This window comes from Xylocopa sonorina, chromosome 1 (assembly GCF_050948175.1).
Source record: "Xylocopa sonorina isolate GNS202 chromosome 1, iyXylSono1_principal, whole genome shotgun sequence".
NCBI lineage: Eukaryota > Metazoa > Arthropoda > Insecta > Hymenoptera > Apidae > Xylocopa > Xylocopa sonorina.
Genome location: NC_135193.1, coordinates 16401165 through 16426048, shown reverse-complemented (window position 1 = coordinate 16426048; position 24884 = coordinate 16401165). Strand labels below are relative to the sequence as shown.

Genomic DNA, 24884 nt, shown 5'->3' with positions numbered 1-24884 from the left:
CCGAATCGAGGTGAGAGAATTCGTTGCGCCGTTACGAGTCTCTTCGTGTCAGGAGACTTATTGTGGATTATAAACTAGGATTGTTTTCATTAAACCTGGTGTTCAGCTCGTTCGCCCCAGCCAATGTTCCCCTTGTCGCCACCCTTTTAGGTAGGTACGCAAGCGTGTGTAACCTTATCGAGTGTCGTAAGAATCTTGTTCCACGGCTGTTCTTGCTCGTAGGTACCAACCCTTAATCACACCACGGAGCAATGCGAGTGTTTGGTATAATGAATTCTTTATAGATTTGCGATGCTCGATGCGACTCGAGCGAAGGATAAGAGTACAGCACGCGAATTACGTAAAAATATTCGCGGTGAAATACACTTCTTCCACGAATGTTTCGCGAACAGATAACCGTCCCTCATTTTTCTACCTACGTATCAGTGTCGCAAGAATGCCGTTAGATAAAACGCTCATGGCGGAACGAAGAGCGAAATAGAGGTAAGAACTAAGCAGAGGAAGGCGTGACGATAACTGGGCTAATGTGCAATAATGAACACGGTTGCTTATCAAATGGCCCTGACGATTCTCTTCCTGCTGCTTCTTTAACTCACGCCAGTATCTTTCATGAGCCGCAAAACTCTTTCGTAACAGCGCCTAAATATGGCCGCTACCGTCGACCCGCTGTTCGATAATAATAATCTCACCAAATCTTCCATGCGGTTATTAGTCTACGGCGGTAATGTAATTTCGATTCAGATTCAATCTCTCGTTCGGCTAATCTCGAGCGTTACGGCTCGAAGGATAGAATCTTGGAGTCGAAAACAGATTGATCTTTTAGCCCGTGCTTACAGCACGCTCGGCTCTCAAACGAAATACGTTCGTTATTGGTTCTCTGTATACGCGGCTCCATGTAAGATCCACACCAAAGACACGTATGTAAGAGGCGCGTACATACGTATATGTACATGTACCATGCATATGGAGTCCCTCGTGCTAAGAATAGGTAACATACAGACGGTCAGATATAGCTAGGACTTTGTGCCTATAAGCGAGCAGGTCATTGGCATTAGGGGTTGTAAGGGTGTGCATTTGCGCGACGTGTGTACTCGTAAGCGATTTAGTTCCTCCGTGTTGCCGGTTGCCTTCGGATACCGGTTGCTGGTATCGGCCACGTTTTGTACTCCAATTGGAACGAAGTCAACCCGCTAGATACGGGGCAAAATGCTGAGGGAATGGGGGTGGGGTGATAAAAATGGCGAGGTGGAATGAGAGAGAGAGAGAGAGAAATAGAACGAGCAGAATCGCGAGCAGCGAAAGTTCCCAGATGATTGGTCGTGGGAAATATCGCGGTTAGGAGGCGACTGATAAAGCGGATCGATGAGTCGATGCGGAACACCGAATATTTGTCGGGCCTCGGCTGTGTGCGAATTTTCCACACCGGCGTATAAACAAACGAAAGTTCCGCGGACACGTGAATGACGGAGATATATCGTTACCCCCCTGTCTGAGGTACGTGAAACCCGTGCACGCGCCGGAACAATGAATAAAGTTAATTATCAAGGCTCGCGCGAATGAATTAGAGACAGGCTTATGATCGATGGAAATTAAACGTAATCGCGATTCGAATAAGTGCGAGAGGGAAGAAAGGGCGTGAGATCTCGGCTGCTCGTAATTTTCTATGGATTAGGAATTGAGCGACGCGCGAATCGAATCCGGTTGATACGCGTTTAGAGATATCAAGCATGTCGAGTTTACGATCGATACGAGCATTCATAGAACGATGGAATTAGAGTGGGTTTAGAAGGGTAAAATTGTACGGAGTCGAGCGCGATACTTTATCTCGGCGCACCCCCGCCCCTTGGCTTTTTATATCTGCCTCTGTGTGCGTGTGTATCCCTGTTATTCTTCCAACAATTCCGGTGAATTTAATTGTTTGATTATTAACGCTTTCGGGGCATCCCATCGGTGATATAAAGCGGGCGAAATAACGCTAGTAAATTATCAAAAATTGCTGTTGCGGCCGGGTCTGCTGCGAAATATAAATTCTCACGCAATTTTGATAGCCGTCCAGATGAATATTTCGAGAGGGAGCCGCATCGATAATAATCAGAATTTTAAAAGGCGCAATTAATTGATTGTAACGCGGTGCATCAAAGGTTAATGTTATACGCTAGTTACATACGTATTACCAGGCGGGCAAACGCGAGTAACGCTAGGAATTCATCATTATTGGTAGGTAGAATTGGTATGTAGAATGCCGTATCGCAGATTAAATACACCGGGGCCGTGGTAGGTGCGCGCACGCGCGAGCGCGATAAAACCGTGCCAGGCCACGGGGATATATCATTTTTATTCATTTATATAACGCATAAAATATTACAAACGATCATGTTACATCATTAAAAATGTGCGATTCCTTTGATCCGGTGCATTCCATTCCCGTTCCCCATTCTCCGTCCGATCTTAAAGCCCCGTGACGCGCAGGAACCGCGTGGACCATCCTATTTTACGCCGATTTTTTTCCCTCCCTCCGTTTCCGACGTAGAATCGCGTTTCAAACGAAATTTCAATTCACCCGCGACGCCCGTGGCGGCGTATCCCCGTGCCTTTTACGAGATAATCATATCCTTTATCATCGATCGCGCGAACCCACGCCCGTCTCGTTACAACGTGGTAAACACCGTTTCGAATACGGTGTTACGCCGCGAAATAATCGCTCGCGTAAACTCTCCGCCGCGCTATTTTCATCGTTCCCCCGGAGGTGGACGCGGTATTTACGCGTCGCTAATTGTGCCGCTCATCATCGGACCGATTTTATCGTACCTGTAAAGTCGCGAGGATACGAGGGAACCGTTGGGTACCGGTGTGGCGGCGGCGGTGTAGAAGGGTCGCGTAATAACAGTAAAAACGAGTGTATCTCGCGCGTCACCGTGATCCGGGCAAAAGCTGGAGAGTCGAAGAAGGCATGCTCTACACGCGGGCACGTGGGCGGTCACCTTCGCCTAAGTGCAGGCCCGAAGATATCGCCGCTGAAAGGAAGAGCTTGGACGCGGAGGGAAGGTGCCAGAGCATAAAATACCGTGCCGACTGGCTGGCCGCGTTATCGAAACACGCAATGCCACGGATTACGAGGAAATATGTGTGTGCACGGTTCAGATACACGCCCGTACGTCCGAGGAAGTGTAACGATAATACACTTCAGGCCTCGAAGGAGGATGCTCGCAAATTGCTACCGGGAACGGGCTGACTAAAGAATAGAGAAAACGAGAGAAGAAAATCCTTCGACGAAGATCCTAATCTGGATGGTACGCGAAACGAACGAATCCGTCCGCGAGAAATAGCTCAAACTGTTGACACGGATCAACGGAATTGGACAAACCGTGTTAGCCCGTCTAATGATAATTCGATTTGCCAGGAATTAGTCGGGAAACGATCCCGTTAATTGCGAGACGACATCAGGACGAAGAAGCATGAAATATTTAGCGCGTCAATAATTCAACCGCAGTCTGTCCTGGTTTATGTCACATTCATGGGTAAGCAAGGGAGACGCGGCTAGCCTGCGAACCCAGTCGATATTCCCGGTAAACTTGGCTCTTAGACAAGAGGAGGAGGCACATCCGTCTCGATCTGGCGATTATCAAACGCGAAAATTCTTAGGACTCTCGTCGCGCGTTGCGTTCGCCTCTTCTCGAATCATAAAATCGCCAAGTCCGAAACAACCCCGCGCGAGGGGTGCGCGCGCTCGCGTCCCAATCGTGCGACAACGCGCAAACGACACGACTCGACGCACGACGTGAAGCGAACGGCCCTCCGATACGAATAAGTTTCGTTTGAACAGCGTTATCGGATTTAATACTAAGCGCAGCGCTACTTTTCCACCCCCAGTCCGGCCACGTTCGTGCTTTATGCAGTCAGATATTGGTCGCCGCGACACGCTAGAAAATACGGTTCGTTATATATCGCCCGGTTGTCCGTTTGCATTCACGTAAGTGCGCATGCAAGTACGAATAAACAATGGCCAATACCACGGCAAGATTGCGTGTCCCGCGTGGCTAGAAGAGAGCTCGCGCGTGAACCCCAGAGTCTCCACCATCCCCTGCCAGGGGACCGAGACCGGTAACCGAGAAGAAAACCCGCCCGGTTATCGATATAACGCCGTGGCCGTCGACGACTTTCACGCTCTGCTAACTTCTGCATCGAACTCTACTCCCTCCCCTCTGTCTCCTCGTTGAAATTCTCCAGCGACGGTGCACAACACCCTAGCCTCGCGTTTTCAGCCGCTCAGAAAATTATTACGCATTTGATCGTGTACTTTAACAGCCCGTGGCGCGGCTGTTATCGCGAATCCAACGCGATACATTCGTAATTACCTTGTTCACGCCGAACAAGTAATATCGGTTATCTCGGCGAGATTGCCTCGCCACCGGAAACCGTAATCGAACGTTAATTGAATTTTAATTGTACGATAAAGAGGCGCGACGGTGGACGCGGGGGAAGGAGAAGGCGACGCGAGAAAAGAGCGAACCGGTATCGCGATCGAGAGACCGGTTCGAGACGGTCGCGGTTGAATTTTGAGCAGGAATGTACCCTCCTCCGGGCGTCGCCGCGAAGTTTACCGAGGTCGCGGTCTGTCGAACGGCGAAACAAGAAACGTCCCGTCCCCCGAGAGGCGGCACCTTCCTCCGACGACATCACAATACGATAGGAAGCGAAGAGTTTCGAGACGTTTCGCAGTTAGTTGCCCCCAGGAGATGAAGGCGTAAGTAGGTAAGAAAGTTATTTCCCGACCGGACACGCTTAACCCTTTCCCCGGGGCTGCTCTCCCCTTGGTACAAGGTCTTCGCGTCGACGGAACCCACCGCGGCACCCTTCGCTGCGCTCCGACGACGCCTCTGTCGCGAGACTGTTCGCCTGGTATCGCGTCGCGCCGCAGCGTGTATCGAACACGTACGAATACGTGAAACGGGATCGAAACAACGGGCCGTGTGTGCGCGAGCAGACGAATGGGCATCGATAACAAATTTAATGGATCTCGAAGTCGGCCAGCCGTGTTGCTTAGGCGAGGATGAAACGCGAGTTAAATCTGTCCGAAGAATTTTCGCAACGGGCCCGTTGAAACGTGAATTACAGACATTTCGCCTCGAGTACAATGTTGCGTTTATAACCGTTTGAGAACACGGGAAACAGTTGCAAATTTGTAACGACGCGTTTGAGTGCTCGCCAAGGTTTTGCACGATCGTAGACGCTGGGCGGCGCGGCGTTTCCGAGCCGATCGAAACGACGACCGCGGATCGGAGTCGCGCTTGGTTAGATTTCCTTTCCATCGTCGCGACAGAGCGCACAATAGCGCGACGCGCTTGTTTGTAAAGATAAAACCGGGCAGACGAGAAGCTCATTGTTCTCGCGAGTATCGCGAGCCAACGTCACAAATCGTCATCGTTACAACACGGTAAACTACCGCATCCGAGTGTCATTTACTATTAAAGTCAAGCCAGCCTGTACACGCTAAACTTAGCATTCGGTACACACCGAGCGTAGAAAGGAAATGAACGGCTTGCGTCGCGTTTTATACCCTACGGGAGGGCTATAATGCTGACGTCTGTACTAAAAATAATAAATCAAGAACACCGGTCTATCTATAGAGCGCGGTGGAACAATAATTCCCATCGCGTATAGCGGGCCCGCGAAACTTTTCGCTACTTCGTGCGTTACCTTCTTACGCGAGAAATACGTCCGCTGATAAAACGAAGGCGTTACGTGTCCCAGCGATCTGTACCCTGACTACGGTCGAACGTCGCGTGATGTCCAACGTGTACGACCACGAGCAAAAGATCCCTCGAGCCCTACATCCGAGTTGGTATCGATAGCACACCCGGTTACGTGGTTGACACGATGCGTGTACTTTACCGGCAAACAACGTTTCAACCTTTTTCAACGATACACCTTTCTGCATTTCAAACACAAATAGGGTACACCCGCGATCTTGCTTTACAACCAACGCCGCTAAGCGTATATCATTTCGAACGAGCACGAACGTGGAATTCGAGAGCGAAACTTCAAACTTCGCCTCCCCACGACTCGAAAGAAGAACATTGATACACTGCCAACGAGTGCTATGCCAACGCGAGGCTTGCACGGCGGTGCGGGTTAAGGGGGAAACAGGGGGACAAGTTGATATCAAGCCGCGCTAAGTGAAATTATAGGCGCTAATTATCGCGACTTCATCTTTAATAAGAATTTAGCTGGCCGTCTCGCGGTCCAAAGTTTCGGAATCTCGGTTACCCTTAAAACTCCTGGAGACAGTTGGCCCGTGACCCAGCCGGTATCGGTTTCCCCCAGAAGCCGCCCCTCGCAAGGATGCGGAAGCACGTGCGCGTCCTTATCACGCTGCTGCGAGGAGAAATAAAAAAGGGAAAAGGGTAAAGGAGAGAAAGGCGTCGCGCGAGCGCTGCGAGCCGTACGAGGAGAGAGGTACGTGAGGTTCGGTGACGTAGCTGGAAAACTGCGCGCGAGAGGGTCGACGGCGGCGTTTTAGATGACGGAGAAAGGAGATGCTGGCGAGATGGCCGTGCGGCGAGGAAGGAGAGCTGGAGAAAGGTGGAAAAGGAGGACGCACGGGGAGAAGAAGGAGGCAGAGGTCGCGGAGTTTAAAGGCTAAACGGTCGGGATGTGCGCCATGCATAACAATTAGCCTGGGAAAATCATGAAAATGTTGCGGACCTCTTTTAACTTCACAGCACTGGCCCTCGAGTCCCTTTTGCCATTGCCGTACCTCTGCCCCCGTTGAGAAACCATCCCTGCCGCGCGTTCAACCCCCTCGACGGAAGCACGGCGAGATAACGGAGAGTTACACGCCCTTCCTTTAACCCTTTCCTGGAGGTTCTCGGTTGGAAGACCTGTACAGCGGTTCTCAAGCTCTTTTCTTCGTCCCCGACAAAGGCTTCCGACGAGAATCTAGATTCCCGATGCGTCTACTATGCGTCTACTATGCGTCAACTAACGCGTCCGTAATAACAGTTTGTGAAATTATCGAAAAATCTATCGACGGAAAAAGTTAACGTAGCTTCTTAAAAAGCCAGCAGGATATCATTCGCAAAAAGTACACTAAAGCGTGTTAACAATATTCAGAGACGAAATAAAATTCACGTTACTGTGAAGCGTGAGACACCCTCGTCTGATGAGGTGACTTTAATTAACTCGTCTACAAAGAACCGTGGTACAATAATCAAGCGTAATAAGAGGAATAAGAAAAGTTTGAGCCTCCGCGAAGGAACTTAAACGGCTGTATACGACAGACGTAAACCGGAAATAAACGCTCCGAGGAGGGCAGGCAGGGGTTGATATCGTGTCATCTGAAGGAGCGGGAACCGTCAGGGATGCACGCACGTACGGCCATATTAGGAGTGGAATAATATATGGGATTCCTTCCAGGCAAGGTGCTCCTTAACGTGATTTACGTAATCTTACAATACGGCGTGCCAGGTTAGATCGGCCGCGTATTATATATTACTCGATCCCAGGGAACACCTACCACCTTTCAAGCGCGCTGCGATCGGTACACTCTGCCTTCGCCAAGGCGATTCATCCATCGAACGAATAATTTATAACAGCTATTTACGCGTGAAATTCTAAATAGAAATTTCAAGGTGAATCACGTTGATTTAACGTGAGCATAAAACTGGCTCGGAAGCATTTTTATGGGTTTTTTTTTGCAAAAACAACAGCAACCGAAAAAAAAGGCAATGATTTGCATAACCATCATCGAAGCCAGACGTGTGCATGTATCAAGACCGAACGTACGTAAATTATTATCGTTCCGTTTTGAATTAATTTCAATTTTAAACGTGCGCGTGGATGCGCGTCGAGGGGGCGCGTGAAAAAAGCTCGTCGATCGATAATGAACTTATTTGAACATCGTGCGTAAATAATATCAAGCAGAACGGGCCGAATAATTGCCCGTCGACGATTGTACGCTCCGCGATGTTTCATCGCGCGGGACGCGCGTTCCTCCGCGAGCGAGGCAGACGCGTCGCTACGAGAAGCGTTCCTCTCGCCTGAAAATACGGAAGTAATGATCTTGAAACTTTAAAGTCTTACGTACGTAAGACATCTTGGGCGGAGTATGCATAATTCGACACGATGCTAACCGCGAATAGACCGTATCTACGAACACCCACTTAATTCCGTGGCCTAAACAGGAAATCCTCCTTTCAGGTAATTGCATGACTCAGTTAAATCTGCGAACGACTGAAGCCCGTTCAATTAATCAATTACCACGAAGATAGCCTCGATTGTCACCGAGAGCTCGCTGTACCACGCAATTATCGTACGCAACGAGACGGACGTGTCCCGTAAAAATAAAATTCATCTATACAAACTAGACGCCTGGCTCTTCCGAGAAACCGCTGTACAAACGAAACTACGCTGCAACTAGTCCAACGGTTGTACGTGTGCGCGATTACAGGTGTGTATCGCAAAGAAATTTCATCGCGACCAGGCTTGTTACGCTTCTAGCACGTGCAATATGCATAAATGCACGCGAGCCAAGCCCTCTGACTCTGTGTGAGTCGATAAGACACCGTGCATGTGCGTGTAGCACGTGCGTGTAATTTTCTATCCGGTATCTCAGTGGGCGACTGCACTTTAAGCTACCTCCATACGGTACAATGCGTCCTTCGTCGTAGACGCGCGAACCTTAAGCGTATGCCTGATGATGCTCCCTCCCCGCGCGGTGGCATTCTACTCGACGGTATGCTAATTTATTTACGCCAAAGAAGTTGTCTATCGGATGAGTCACGAGACACCGTGTCGTTTGGTATGAGAGGTCCCTTAGTCCCGCCAGAAGGAAACACGTCGAGCCGGTTCTCGAGACCAAGAAAACGGAATTAAACTGCATTCTACATTGTTCTAAAACGACGGCACCGCGATCTGACCTTGATACGAAAAAGACACGTCGCGTTTCGCGTCGGAGGGAAAATCGGAGTGAGAATTCGTTCGTTTTCTTCCTCCTTTTTTTTTTTTTTCGTTTCTTTCCTCAAAATTCGTCAGATGCTCCAGTTTCCAAACACTTCACGCGATAGCGACCGATCGATCGAAGATTACGTTAAGTGTTAACCGGCGGTGATAAGATAATTCACGGCGCGATCGACTGATACGAATTATCATCTATCATTCGATTCGAAATCGTTCCCGTTAATACGAATTAATCGCGCGCTCTAGTCAAAAGGTCGTTCCCTCCCCCCGTCCGCTCTCTCTCTCTCTCTCAACCCGCTCTCAAACGAACTTCTAGCCTTTTTGATTTACGAGCGTGTGCCTGCTCAAACTCGCTTGTATATCGTAACCGACATGTTGTACAACCATAAATCCCTTTACACTTAAATAACTACTATCCGTGTAGATAATTTAAGTGCATGTCATTATGACAAATCGATTACACGCCCGCCGCACAAATAATCGGAATACAAATGACACCGCGAATATTTTGCCGGCGTAACACGATAGAGGAAGAGAGAGAGAGAGAGAGAGAGAGAGAGAGAGAGAGAGAGAGAGAAAACGAGGAGGGTGAACGGGCGCGAGAACCACGAGCTTTCCTATCTATCACGCGGAGGGAAATTTCATCGTATGCAATTGCCCTTGACAATGAGACGACGACGGACGAGCGATCAATTATCGATCGCATCTCTAACTCGATGCGCGCCTCGGCGGCCGCTACGGCTAACCCCCGGCAAATTGCTTTTAAAATAGCTTTCGAAGGATTTCTCTATTTGTTATCAACGGTGAGCGTTGCGCGGGGAATTTTTCGCAATCCTCTGCGAAGGATACGGGGAGCAGGATGGATAACACCAGGTTACAGAAAATCGAGCGGCCGGCGCGTGTTGTAACAAGGAATACAAATGATCTAATTTACAATGGATCCCGGGGGGTTTCAAACTTTTTATTTCGCCATCCGCAATCCGTGGAAACTAATCTAGCCGATGTAATAGATCAACGCTCGATATCTAAAGTACGATGACGTCAGTAGCGACGCCGGGGCATTCCGCCTGGGAATACCTGATCAATCAATAAACCGAGGTATAATCAAACGATCGAGCCTGTTTCCAACGAGGATCATTCGCAGGCAATATTCGATTTAACGTTCCTCGGATCGCGTATCGCGCGCTCGAAACACTCGAGCCGGTGGAGCCGGGTGGCGTAAGGGCGCAGGTCAAGAGCGTAACAGGCGAACGAGTGACACGAATTTTTCGGGGTCTACGAGCACGTGTCACCACCCCCCCTCTGTTCGTCTTCAAAAGCGGCAAGGTAAACGCTTTTGTTTGCGCGTGCGCGCACAAACGACATTATAAAACGCGCGTGTAAGGCTATCCCGGTGGGTCTATTCAAGAAGGTATTATGAAACTCCCGCGGAAAACGTACTCTCCGCTTTGTTTCACCTTTTATTTTGTGCCAGCTTTAACCGGATGGTAGGAACGAAAAATCCGTGTACGCGTACACGTATGTATCCGTTATACGCGTCGCGTGGCCGGCCTACTGCCGCATTTAAATGCACGGAACAAGCACACATCCGAGCTACAATGTCGAATCGTCTCGCGTCACTTTCGCTTTCCTTTTTGTCCACGCGTACAAGCGTCGCTGGTATGTACACGGGACGGAAGAGGAGCGTAGAGGAGCGCCAGAAAAATACCGGTCCCGCGTTAATTCCGCGACCGACGGCAGTGGACGCGTTCCAAACAACACCACAGACAGGCGTGTACCACCCGCCAGGCTGCTCCTCCTCCGCGTCGCAGTCGACGACGTCGTCGACGACGACGACGACGACGTCGACGACGCTGACGACGCTTAAAGCCCCCTTTTGTGCTTTGATATTCAGCCGAGCCGGTGTAAACGAAACCTCCAAGGCGCCATTCATGCCGCTTTTTTTCAATTCCGAGTGTACCAGTTTAAAAATGCCGGGCCTACGGTGTGCACAGTGGAGGAGCGGCGCGCGGTCGTGCGCGCGTCTGGTGACTCGCGAGAACGCCGCGCGATACCAAAATGTTTCGTTCAAGCCGAGCCGACGGATAAACAACGTCGTTGAAAAGCCCCGCGAGCAGCCGTATACACGCGCGGACTTTCTTCGCCGCGCGGTGCGCCGCGTGCAATTAGGTCGAGGAATGAGTAATGCCTGCTACTCTAATCTCGGCAATGGGCGAACGTTCAGAAAGTAACGGACCAACGGGGAACGCTTCTATGTATATGCATTCCAACGGCCACGTAAGAACCGGGGAAAATCTCTCCGTAAATAACTGTTGTTCCACGTCAGAATGAAAAATGGACGCGAAACGATACGTCTTCTACCGACTACCGGTGAATACGTACCTGCGCGTATCTAAGCACCGAAGAAAAGAGAACGTCTATACGCGTTCTACGTGTGTCTGTGTGTGTGTCTGTGTGTGTGTACGCGGATCGGTGAACGTGCGAGCGAATTCGCGGGCTCGTGATAAAGGGGGAGAAGTGGATCGTAACGAATGAAATCGGTCGAAATTCATTAATTCCCTACCGTAAGTATCGAATGCTGGTGCGCAACGTACATACATATATCCCGAAGTGTCAGAAGCGACGCAGGAACAAGCGATTAGTCTTCACTGAAAACAAAAGAGAAAGGAAACGATCAAATGTGTGCGAACTACACGCGGGCCGACGTCACAGACCGTGATTGTGGTTATTTATATAACAGAACTCTGTAAATCTCGCGTTTTAAATGGCTCTGGCTCGCGCGCTAGCCAGCTTTATCGAGCAGCATGATTTTATTTATAGAAAACCGATAATGACCATACGAATGCGATGTATCTTTTTCGAAGTCATAGAACTGTTTACGTTCCCTTGGACGCGGCAGAAAGACGAGCGGGGAGCTTTTAACGATCGCCGGGTTTTCGCGCGACGGAGAAACGATCGATAAACTTTAACGAGTGCAGCAGGATTAAGAGCGGATCAACCAATACGGATACGTCTCGCTCGAATATTCATAACCAGAAAAAAGAAAAACAAGAACAGGAAGAAAATTCACAACGCGCGAGAGATCGAAGCTGTCCCCGGTCTCGCCCATTTCCGTTCACGCGCCAATCGTCGCCAGGCTCGCGTCCGCCGCGCGACGAATTTGAAATTCTTTAGGGATAAGCCGTAGCTCGCGAGACATCGCGCGCCATGTTCGATCCCCTGGCCAAGGTCGCCGCGAGCAATCGGTAGACGCGAGAAAACCTTGCCACCGCGTCGAACAAAAGTTCGGTTCTACGATTCTCTAGACTGACCGGTATCGCGAGACGCACAATGTCCCTGGTTGTCACGGGGCTTTAATAACAACGCATTGTTAACAACAGGCCTGACAATAGTTTCTTTTGATAATACGAACGCGTAGCCGTTCGTACGCGGTGCGTCCATTATCGTTTCAGTTCAATGAAATCTTGAAACGTACCACTTCTCCGCTTCGCCTCGCTTCTATCAGTTGTTTGCTCGGCGCTGTTTACGCCGCGTTACCACCCGGCAATTGCTCTCGCGCTTTTCGCGCGTCCCACACCCTTCCTCGCGCTATCGACAAGTAGTTTATTTTCCCCGGCGTTCGTCTCGTTTTTGGTCAGCTTCCGGTGGCCCATTCCGGGCGACACCTCGCCGTACGAAATCGTCCGGACGGAAATAACGCGCGCGCGCGGCCTGCCGTTTGTTTCGTAAACTGCGAGAGGAACAAACGAGATACACGCGAGGCCGCGTTGCTCGCCGGACGTAAACTCATTAAGCGGATGTAGCAATAGGCGGCAGCGTATTTAGAAAATGTTTTTTCGTCACTGTTTGGCTATTATAAAGCAATCAAACCGACAGCCCTGGCCCGCGCCTCTTACACCAGATACGACGACCGTTCATCCTTTCTCGGAGCCGCTATTTATACATTATAACCGCAAATACAAAAGATAGAGGCCTCCTGCGTTCCATGGCTGCTCGTTCGAGCACCGTAAACGCGGAGAGGGGGCAATAAAAAAAATTAATCTTCTAAGAACGGGTAAACACACGTACAAGTACGAGCCGAGTCGAGAAGAGAAACCGCGATTGCTATTAATTACTCTCGCACAGGCTCTTTTATGCATTTTTCTCCCTTTTCGATACAAGAGACGCCATTAATTGCGCGAGAAGGGAAATTAGAAAGGCCTACGGTTTCTTTTCGCCGAAGAAAATAACGAGGATGCGCGCGTGCCTACGTAGAGACGACGAAACCTGACGGTTTTCCCCGTTATTCGCTCCACCTTATAAGTCGGCTCACAGCTCTGCTATAAATAACCAACTGTTTACTCGCTTTTGCCCTCAAACACTTTTTAATGTTTCTTATTCCACGCGAAGGTCTGAAGGCCCGGTTGACTGACGGCAGACGCCGCGTCCATATACGAATGGAAAATTGTGACCTGCCTCGAATACGAGAGGAGGGCACGAACGAAGGGGTATCGCGAAGAAACGTTCCATCGATTAAGCAGAGAGAAAAAAATGGATCGGGTTTATTCGTCGGGAAAACGAGCGTGCGTTTAGCATCCCGCGCATTTTTTATTGCATTGTACCTTCTAGAAACACGCCATACTCGACGAGCATACGTGTCAAGAAACCGTGGTTAGAACTTAACCAAGTAAGATTTACTTCTTATCTGCGGCTGTAAAACCATTGCAAACCGACACGCTTAATGCGAAACTCGCTTCGAGAAATTTAACTTCCGGTTTGCAGAGGCGATTATCTCCCCGCCGTTTCATGAACATTCTTCGGATGGAAATAAAATTTGCAACGAAAACATCTCGGTTGTTCCGAGTCGTTTAAAGAGCAATCCGAATTGGCGAGTGGGAACAGTTTTTGACAGGGTTCACGGAAGAACGCAACAAGGTACAGTTATTGGAAGGCCATACGCGCATACTTGGGTTACAGCCGGAATTTCGCTCGTTAATTGTCTGGCACGAGCCTTTAAATTGCCCAGATTCGATCAACGAGACTGAATCGACGGACGAACAAACGAAGTATTCTCATCGGGCGTCCTCCAGCAAAAACGGTCGTCGACGATCGATTAAATGGCCGGGATAAAATCGATACTTAAGTCGGTTAGGAATATCTTTCGCGTGTCGGTTAAAATAATTGCTGGATCGTTCTCTCGAATGACTTCATCGCTCCACGAGGTATTCAAAGTATGCTAAACGCGACAGCGAGGCACTCGATAAACATAAGCGTTGTTAAATACGTACGCCTCCTGCTTCATCCTTGAACTTTGCCTCGTATCGGTCAGAGACGCGATCCTCTAATTACCAGCGCGTATGAATTCATCAATTGAGACGGCGTTAAACGAACGGGAGGCGTTTTACGGGCGGCCAGGGTATCTCTCTCTCTCTCTGGACAGGATTGATTCGTCCTGGTGAGGAGCAACCAGGAATTAGGCTGTCAACGTCCGCTGCCCCCGAAGGTCGATCGATATTATCATTCGATGTCGCGCACCGTGTGCACGTGGTTGCGCACGCGCCCCACGTGTACACGCGCTCCAGATTTAACGCGATGACGGAACGAAACGCGAACGTATAGAAACGTCGTTGGATAACGTCGAATTGACGCAACGCGTGCGCGTGTAACCTATATCTCGGCTGATGCACGGTCTCATTAAAAAACCATTACGCGTAGACGCCGTTTCCGCGTACCATTTCTTTGCCCGAAATCAACGGTAAACAGTTATTTTCTTACGGTTGGACAGCTGCCGCGTATGGTCCATCCCGTGGAACAATTAGACGTTCACAGACGGAGGGAGGCGAGGGGTGAACGTCGCATAAATCTCAATAAAATGTACGATAACGATTGCTTACTCACGTGGTAGCGGACCGCTGCAAGAAAACTAATGATTCACGCGAGACCGCAGAGCACCTCCTCTTCAATGTACACGGATGTTAACAGCAATCTCCATCGTCTCATCGGTGTATCATTAAGGCGTACACCTGTTGACGATCCACGAAGGAATGTTGTCTATCTTTCTTTATCTATCACCCACCTCTCGATCACTCTCCCTTTCTCTCTCTCTCTCTCTCTCTCTCTCTCTCTCTCTCTCTCTTTCTCACTCTCTGGCTTATTCGACGAAACGATGCCTCGATTTTCAATCACGAATACGTACGAACGTTAATCGATTTTCCGGTAACACGGTACGCGGTAGAACCTTGCATCATCGCCGGGAAACCAGCTAACACTGAGCGTATCGGGAGTGAAACATTTCGACCTTCAGGTCAGGAGGTACCACGAGCGATACCATCAACACGACAGTAGTCCACTGAACTATAAACGAGGATGAACGCGGAGCGAGTAAACACAGCGTATCGCGACAACGAACGTTCGCATTTTCCGTTTGATATCGTTTCCGCGACTAAACGCGACCGGTGGAAACGCTCCGCGTCGAGCCACGACACCGGGGTATCATTGATATTCGGCAGTGTACACCGTCGACGATGAAACTCCGTTCTGTTTTTCTTCTTTTTTTCTATTCGACGGCAAGGGTCACATTCTCACAAACAAGCGTCACGCGTCACAGAGCAGCTCAGGTTGAGGCGAATCACGTGCACTGAAACACGACGGGCAGCGTTCGAAGCCGGTAGCGCGCGCTCGCACGAAATCAGTTCCCCTCGACCTTGAATCGCGCTCGCGGAAAATGGAAACGAGCCAATTCTCCGGCGATCGATCGCCGCCGCCTCGAATATCACGGGTATCGGCGACGATCCGCGATCACGACGGCCGTCGAGTCCGAAACCCGCGGGTGGCGCACCGTCGATCGATGGCTGGCTTCGAGCGGCCTCGACGTTAGCCCGCCGCACGGGATTCGATAAATCCGACAGAGCGGAGCGGAGTTAACCCGTGGCGAGGAGAGCACAGAGACGGACGCCAGCGACGGACGGAAACGAAGCACACACGGACGCCGGCGGAGAGAACGTACGCACGGAACGAGCGAACGAACAGGCGAGAGCCTGGCTGCCTCGTTCGGTGAACAGCCCGCGGCCCCCACGTTGTTTGTCTCGCGAGTGGCCTGTTTACATGTTGACTCTCTGTTTACGCGTTTCGTATCCCTCTTGTTCCCGCCACCGCCGTCGCTGCCGCCGCCGCCGCCACCGCCGCCTAACCGCCTCCGACCTGCCACCCACCACCCGCCGCCACCGCCGCCGTCTTCCCGCCACTGTCCTCCCGCCGTGCCGCTCTCTAACCCGTTCGTCACCGAGTCCACGGTTTGTCCTCTTCCCTCGTGGTGCTTAGCAAAGCGCCGAACCAGTCGATGCGAGTCGTACACCGAATAAAGCCGAGTTTACACTGACCGGCCGCCGCGATCCTACCGAACGACCGCTACGTACGCGAGTCGCACGTTCGATTCGACTTCGTGATCGTTCGTGACTACGCCGACGACCCGACGAACCTTTCGCGGCAATTTTTCGAATCTTCTCTCCGTCGACACCGCCTCCGTTTCGAACCCGGCGCGGCGGCGAGCGGCCATGCGGCATTTCGAACCGATCGATTCCGCGTCGCTTCTATCGCGGCGAATGAAAAACCGTCCGGATCGACGCAGAACGCGAATTCGCGTTCGCGCTCGAAGCATGTAACCGCGTAATCAAATGTAGTTTTTCGTATGCACATAGTAATGGCTCGTACAATTCGTGGGTACGGGGCGATGATATTAACACAGCGTGCGCATGAATAATGCGATTAGATGATGTGTATGCGTGTGTATGTGTGTGTATATATATATACGTGCAAAATGTATGCACATATATTGGAAAAATACGGACATAATTCACTTCTTTTCCCCGAGGCGGGGAAACGGCCAGATATAACCGAGTGCACGATTTTTCAACTACGCGGACATCAACGTCCCTCGCTCTCGCGTCATTCGAGAAAGAACTCTATTAGAAAAAGTAGCAACGTACATATGCAGAGATTGCGATGAAATTACGATTACTCTCGCGTATGTTAATCGTTCCGTCGGTTACTCCAAACGCTCGCCTACCATCTAGATCCAGGCCTTTTAAACTCATAATTATCGATACCCTCTCTCTCTCTCTCTCTTTGCGAGCTGCAGATCTCTGGATAGCGTACGCTCCTCGTAAACTGCTCGACGAACCGCGCAGGATAGGAATGTTCTTAGAGCTGCGAGGAAAATACCTCGAAACGTAGAATCGACGATATAAGAACACCCTGTAGACGATGTGAACGGCTCTGATTGCCGTTATCGGGCAGTCGCGTGAGCACGTGTACGCGAATGTAAAAATCGCGCTGAGACTGGCTGCGTATCGAAGAAGCGATGCACGGTACTATCAACTTAATGATGCGCTTTTATTCGTTATTTATCGTTTTCCATACCTATTACGGGATACGTTGCCAATATTAATAGGCTCCCCGGGCAAGAACACGCTATCTTCGCCGCTTCCGTTTTTTTTTTTTCGGCTATCGCGGGCTAATTGAAATTACACAGCACGTGCTTATTAAATCGGTGTTACACGATTTCGCTGCTCGACGAGTTTAATTAGATTTCCCTTCCCCGCGCGTTCCCCCTCTCGATCCGTCAAGAACGTTCCCAACCGATTCTCGTTTCCCTTTTCTTTTTTTGCCACGCGATTCTTGAAACATTATTACCGAGACCGTGCAACGTCGTTAAGTTTTTCTACGATTAGGTCACCGTAAACTTCTTGCAACGTGGTTATGCATCACACAAACGAGGCAGTACGTACTTCGCGCGACGTGTACAAGGTTGCAAACGATAGAAGCGGAGAGGAGAAAAAAAAAAAAAAAACACAGCTGATAAAATATTCATCGAGCGGGTATCGTTGAATCATCGACGAGCGGGACGGTCGAAAAGCGTTCGAACAAAAGCGTACGTACGTTGGAAATCGAGCCTTAACCACCGCCCACGAGCAACCGTGCGCTGTCGGCTCTGTCTCCCGTTTGTCGTGGATAACGTTCTCTATGGTCGTCGAGCGTGCGATTTCGCGGCGAACGTCCGTCCGTTCGCCCTGCCTCCATTCTTTCCTCGCGTCGGGAAGCTCGACGCGCGTCAACTCGGGGACGCGGTATCGTTTCCCGTCAATGAGTATCGACGTCCCGTGCGACGTCGAGCGGTCAATTTCTTAGGCGCGTTTTACGATCAGCCCCGATAAGAGTCGCGCGTTTATCGGTGGCTGTTACCGCGTCCAGAACATTTGGATATCCATCCAAATTTAACCGTGGTCATGCCACACCGATGCATTTTCAACGCCGCTTACAATCGCCGGTTACGACCGATAAACCGCGATAATCCGTTCCCAGGAAATGTCTCAGGAATAGAAACGAGCGCCGGGTGTTTCTCGCGAAACCGATGGATCATCGAGAGGCATAATTCTCGAAGTGGACACGTCATCGAAGCAACATGGCTATTCAAACATGTGGACCGCGATGAGACTACGCAAACTCGGTGCCCTCCTTCTCGCCCCGCCGAACCACCGCCGATCCTTGCGCCTTTTTTCTCTCCCTCCCGCCTGTTACCCCTTTTTTTCTCTCTCTCTCTCTCTCTCTTCTACTCGTTCTGTCTCTCGGGTTAACACGATGCACATCATACGTGGCAAGAAACTGCACAAACGATCTTATCCACTCGATTTATTTATTTATGTTCCGCTTCGCGGAACGATTGCGACACGTCTCCTTTGGAATCATCGACTACGATGACGTGGACGCGTTCGATGATAAATCACCTTTCCAGTTAGTAGAACAAATCCCGAATGCGGTTAACATTTCTATTTTACATCCGGTCGAGCCCGTTCCTTATATAGTTGCATTCTGTTTACGTGTTTAGAATGTTCGAGCGCGATAAGTAAATGGCGATAAAAGCGGTCGACGACGATTCTCGACAACAGAATCACTCGAGCACCAATTAGAACGAATGCGATCATCGTGGAAAGCGGCTGGTATCGGTAAAATTGCGTGTTTTCGAAATCGACGAGGTTCGGGATGAAAAATTTCGAACGCGATATAAGATCGATCGCGAGGAGCGAACGAATTGTGACGATAATAAGCTCGAAATTGGCTCCTTTTATTAATCGTTGCCCCGATTAATAACAGCAGACAATTTTCGTAACGTTATCGCATCTGCCGTAAGAATCGTGCGAATACGCGAAACCGATACGAGGTATCACGGGTGTAATGATAATTTGCCACAGATCATCGCGGGGTTAACGTGTACTCGAGTTAACTCGATTATCATTACCACACCACCGCGAGATATTTATCTTTCCCCCGCGATAAGCCCGAGCTCCGGAGTGAAACTACAACGGAGCCGATCGATTTAGCCATTTATCAATTAATCTTATCGACGTGGTCGGTGTGCCCATAACGAATTCCCGTTTTAATCACGTACAGCAAGCTATACTTTCGTAACGGCGGGCCTCTGTTCAACGTCTGCTTCGCTAATAGCGAGTTAATTGCATCAGCTGCAGGGGAATCCCCTTTTCCGTCACTTCGTGCTTCATCGAGAAAAATGTACACCCGATCTCGCCCCCCATTTCTTCCGCCAAAAAAGCGATCGAAGTGGAACAGAGGTGAGGGGGAGAACGGTTATCGTTCGACGAAAAACTTCCGCTCCCGTTGCGCCCATGTCGCCTAAAATGGATCAGGATAGAAAAAAAAAATCGTGTCTCTCTGCTAATTTCACCGGTTACGCTCGCGACGTTCGAAACTCCTCACCGTCAGGCTTAAATCAATCGTTGCCTGGCGGCGTTTTTCATGGAAATACGTTTCTTGCCTTTCATGAATCATAAATCGGTGCTTCACGCATAACCGGTATAAGCAACACGTGCGCGAGAGAACGCTCGACTGAGATACGGCAGGATATAAACGGGCATTTATTATCCGGGAAGCGGTTACACGCGTCTTATCAATTCCAACGTTCGATTCTTTTTTATCGATGTCACGTGGGGAAATTGTGTAACTTTATTATACACAAAAAACTGGTCGACTCCGACGCTGTTTTCCTATCGTACAGCCGAGAGGCGATAATTTCATTCGGCGCGAACCGCACTTCTTGTTTATACCGATAAACACCGCTCGTGAACGATCGTTAGGAAGGATCTCCGCGTTCTTGTTGAACAAGCCGGATTATAACGCGCGGCGAGTGATTTTATTTCCATGGAGCGGCCATGACGCGGCCTGCGACAACGAGGGGCGTTCTCGTATACGTTCTCGAGCGGCCCTGGACTTAGGCGTAACCACCGGAGGATGGTTTAGAGGGTTAAATCGTCGCGTAAACGGCTCTGTATATGGACTGGCGGGATTTCGTTTAGGAATTGGCGCGAGCGAGCGAGTGAGAGCCCGTAGATAAGGTAATCCGGCCCTCGAAAACTCTCTCAGATTCGGAAACCACCCCCGCGCCGCAGAAGCTGTGTACCTGCGTGGGAACGGGGGTTGGGTCTCGGTCAGTTTAATGCGAACTTGCCGAATACCAAGTGGGTTTGGTTTCTCTCGACGGTGAACGGGCCAGCTGAGCGTGGAATCCAGTGGAAAACAATAAACAGTCTTCACCAACTTAAAGGATCCGCACGGTCGATCGGGCATTGTAAATGCCCCTTAACGGGGATCGATTGTTCCACGACTTTTCGATTTGTTTCGCGGAGAATGTGCCTTGTTCCGGGTACTCGTCGAATTAGCTGGCGGTTTAATTTCGAGGAGCGGGAGTGAAACGAGGGGTGTGCGAGAGGTATAAAAATTTGAGAGGCTCGAAGAAGGCCATTGCCTTTATCAAGAACCTCTGCTCGATCGCTTTCTCCTTCTCGTTTAATGATCGATAAAACGGTTGAGGATTTTCAGTTGGGATATATATATATGTAAAAAATGATATCTTTACGATTGATAAATAGAGGGAGTGGTGAGGAATAAGAAGGGTTAAAGGGGATCGAGCGAGTAGACTGATTGATCGACGCTCCCACCCAAAGTCAGATATCGAAGAGTCCAACAACTTTTCCCATTATCGTCAATATGCACGCCGAAGCTTTGGTTTCACGTTCGAGGGCGTTACGGCATCGATTCTATGGTAAAAGGAAACCGGTTAAATCGCGTCGACGACCTTTATTGCCGTCTTAAAGCAGTTAAGTTAATCGGCATCAGCATAAGAAAACGGAAGGGGCTGCGAACTTGACGCGGCACGAATCGAATCGCCTTTCCTTGTATTTAGAGTCCCAGACAAAAACATTAACATAAATCACCGGGAAAGGGGCGAAAGAGAGAAACGGCGAGAGAGGGAGCGAGACCGTATACGCGCCGCGGGAAGGAAAGATCCAGCGGAATCGAATGTTTATTTCGATTCCCTTCGAGCGTTCCCTTACGGCACACTTTACAGCTCCATCGAGCCTCGTCTTGCTTCCTTACCTCCCGCAATTAGTGCCTCGAAAACTTACGAACCATTTGTTTCCCGGATACAAAGAGAAACTCTGAATTAAACCACCAGTTCCTCGAGGATATCCACCGAGCGGAGGCTGCAGTCGCACAGCAGCCACAGACGGGGACAGATTATTACCGGTTATTGCCAACGAACCAATCGAAATACTATTTACTTCGATCGTGCCGCAAGTAAAACCAACAATCGTTCGACCGTTCCTCCAACGAGTCTCTCATTTCAGGGTAACTAGAACTATAAAAAATTCAACGAGTTTGAAATTATAAATTGGCCGATGATGGATGGGTACGGTCGGTGGCTACGTTAGGTTGAAAATTGCGTGATTGATGGCTACAGATACGTGGCAGTGGCGTTCGACTGTAACTTAATAGAAATTTTTACCGCGCGATCTTGATGGTTGACATTGAAAAAAAAGAAACCGTACGAACGCATCCACAGGAGATCGCGTGTAATTAGATACGCGAAAAATTGACGTGGGAGAAATCGACGGCCTCCTGTCAAGGCAGAACGCGGCGTGTACACGCGTGAGAATGCGCAAATGGAGAGAGGAAAAAGGTGCCACTTAACTCCACCCCCACGGCATTTCGTTCCCGGCGAACGCACCTTGCGTTGCGCCACCGACGCAACCCTCGACCTCAACTCTTTCACTTTTAGCGGGAATTCGATGAATTGCCAGCCGCTACGGGCAATAAATAATGCATTTTGTGTTTGCCCCCGGTAAAAGGGTCCACCCTTAACCGACCCGTTCCACCCGCTGCTCCAACCCCTAAATTTTAGAACGACTTCGGTCGAAGGCGATCGAGGGGCACGATTTAGTGGAAACGACCGTGGATTGATACAATTTCTGAAAGCTACTACGTCACAGGACTCGACCGTTGTTTGACCGTCACGTTAAGGGGGTGGACCGAAATCGGACGTATCGTAATACTTCGATCCTTTCCGCGTTTCCTACGGGGCACTCCCCGACAAAGGATCGTTTCGATTCGCGAAGACAAAACGAAATATTCGAACGAAGAACGAGGGAAGAGTATCGAGCAGGAATCTCTTTGAAATAAATTTCTCGATAATAGCTGAGACCTGGACCTTGTTAAGGGTAACATAAGAAAGTGAACGAGGCGGAAGAGAACGTCGGGATAATGGAAGCGCGCAATATTACAAAGTATGCATTGTCGGTAATTTAGCAAGCAGATCAACGCTGCCAATTACGTACAACTGTTACGTAGACAGAGTCTTATAAAACGTTCCGAATGGTTCCCTCTGAATTCAATTGACCAAGGTAAGGATTAATAATCCTTATTGTCCTCTTTCAGCCTTTTCTGAAAACCGGTTGAATCGCTCCGCTGGAAAAATGGTAATAAACGCGCGATACTTTGTTCCGCCGTCGTTCCGTTCGATATTTATCGAGGCTCGATCGGGCGTACACCGCGGACGTTCCTTCGAGACGGATTATTCGACACTTTTTCTCGTAAACCTCGAAGAAAGGGAACGAAAAGCGACGGCAGAAGGTGGCGGGGGTGAAACCGGCGACTTATCGCGGCAATAATTAATGCGCGGCACCGAACTTCCGAAACTTCTTTTACTCGACGAAAACACAAATTGCTTGTTTAATATATTATTAATTGGCAATTTCCGGGTGCTTTATAACGCGTTGCTTTACTCGGCCGACAGGACGGTTCTGCTCGCGACGCTGAACCAGAAATATCCCCGATAAACGCAACAGAATTACGAAGGTCGCCGTAATCATGCTTTCGTATTTTTAGCCCAACGAAAATCAGCTCCGTCATCAATCATGCTTAATCAATGGTATGTATCGGATCGATAAGGAGCCCATTTTTTCGCACTCTCTCATCCCCCCCACCCTAAATGAATGGAGGACCCCGAAGAAAGGAAGGAAAACTTTCTTATTAACACGATCAATCAAATCGCCACGAATTTAAAGCATTTTTCACGATTTTCCGGATTTCTGGGCAGAACGCCGCGCAGAGAGGCGGTGGAAAAATTCCGGCCAACCAACGGGAACGGTTAAGGGATAACTTTCGCCGATCGATGGCGGATTAAGAAGCGGCGGGCCCGCTCTTCCACCGGCTAATTACGAAAGTGCGATCGCTCATTGGAAATAATCGGCCGGGTGCGGCGTCGATTTCATCCAGCGAGAACGAAGAAAATACGTTCCATACGACGCGGTCCATTGAGCGAGCAGCCAAGACCCGGGTTCTCTTTTCGCCTTGTCCAATTCCACGGATACCTCGTTCCGTGGATACTTCTTAAATCGAGCGAACTCGCGAAGAAGCTAACGATCGTAAGCGGGATTCTAATTATTTACCAAATATATAAGGGGAACAGTGGTAGCGGCAGGGAGAGAGGTTGAACTTTTCAACTCGTAAAAGTAAAACGGAACGAACCGCTTATTCTCATTGTTTACCGTCTTCCAACGGCACTACCCCTCGGCAATTTTTTCCTCTCCTTTTTATTACGGATCTGCCGCTTCTCGAACGTCATAATCGTGTTCATTAACTTTTACATTTTAATAGGAAGTAGCCCTATGGGTGGAATGTTCGAATCGCAGAGTCACCTCGCGCTCGGCCTCGATACAACCGGCTGACTTTATCTTTTACGAGGGTCGCGCCAAGGAGGACGTAACGCCGTGAAAATTGCTCAATAAACTTAATTTAAGTATCCAAGCCGATGCTTTTGTAACGACATACTAATCATATTCCAACCCCTCGGGTGTACCGCGCGGGGAGCTCATTTATGAGTGGGCGCATAAAAAAAAAGAGAGAGAGAGAGGAAACCGTTCTCTCTCCTCTGTTTGGCTATCAGAGTGTCGTGAAATTTTCACTTCCCTTATTAAACTTGACTTTCTACCATTGAATGATTGATGCCGCGATACGGATGATCGTTTCCCATTAAATTCGCGTAGAACCAAACCGTTTCGGTAAGTAATATCTCGCTCAGGGGCGGGGATAAATAATTCACGAGATGGTTGACACGCACTCGAATTATTCATCCGTGTGTAGTGTCACGGTTGCACCGGTATTATATTGCATTATTATGGCACGGACAGACGTAGCTTCATTTAAGTATCATAAACTGAATGAAAGCGTGGCAATGTCTGGCACGACTTCTGAAACGTCTATTCCCTGTGACACGACTTAATATTTAACACCTGTGACGGCCGCCTCGCTGTGTTCCGTAACTCTCGGCTTGTCTTATTTTCCATTAGAATGTATGCGCTTTGTGCATAAATCCTGAAACCGGAAATAGATCGGGCTCATTAGTTTTTCAACGAATGTTGGCAAGCCGAGAGAAACCTCGACAGCGGTGCTCGCAGACGGAACAACCAGAGGAATATTAGTTGCAATAAAACGTCAGGTATAAATGGAACGACCATTAAAATAAAAGGAAAAAAAAAAGAAGAGAAAAGTAAAGAATCTCGTAACATTTTAATCAATCGATACTCGAGTACTGTGTT

The 24884-nt window shown here is 49.4% G+C and overlaps 1 protein-coding gene across 27 annotated transcripts in view; it reads right to left on the bottom strand.

Annotated features, from left to right (window-relative positions):
- Foxp (forkhead box transcription factor P) overlaps positions 1-24884 on the bottom strand; it is a 187124-nt gene that overhangs the window by 146049 nt on the left and 16191 nt on the right. For 3 of the 27 annotated variants that reach the window (XM_076909245.1, XM_076909337.1, XM_076909317.1), the window contains exon 1: positions 14836-15373. The exons of 19 other annotated variants lie outside the window; for them this stretch is intronic. The gene's annotated coding sequence lies outside the window, so the exon portion shown is untranslated. Of the gene's footprint in view, positions 1-11521; positions 11607-14831; positions 15374-24884 lie in introns of those variants that run through there. 5 more of the 27 variants (XM_076909272.1, XM_076909281.1, XM_076909290.1 and 2 more) reach the window with 5 other exon arrangements.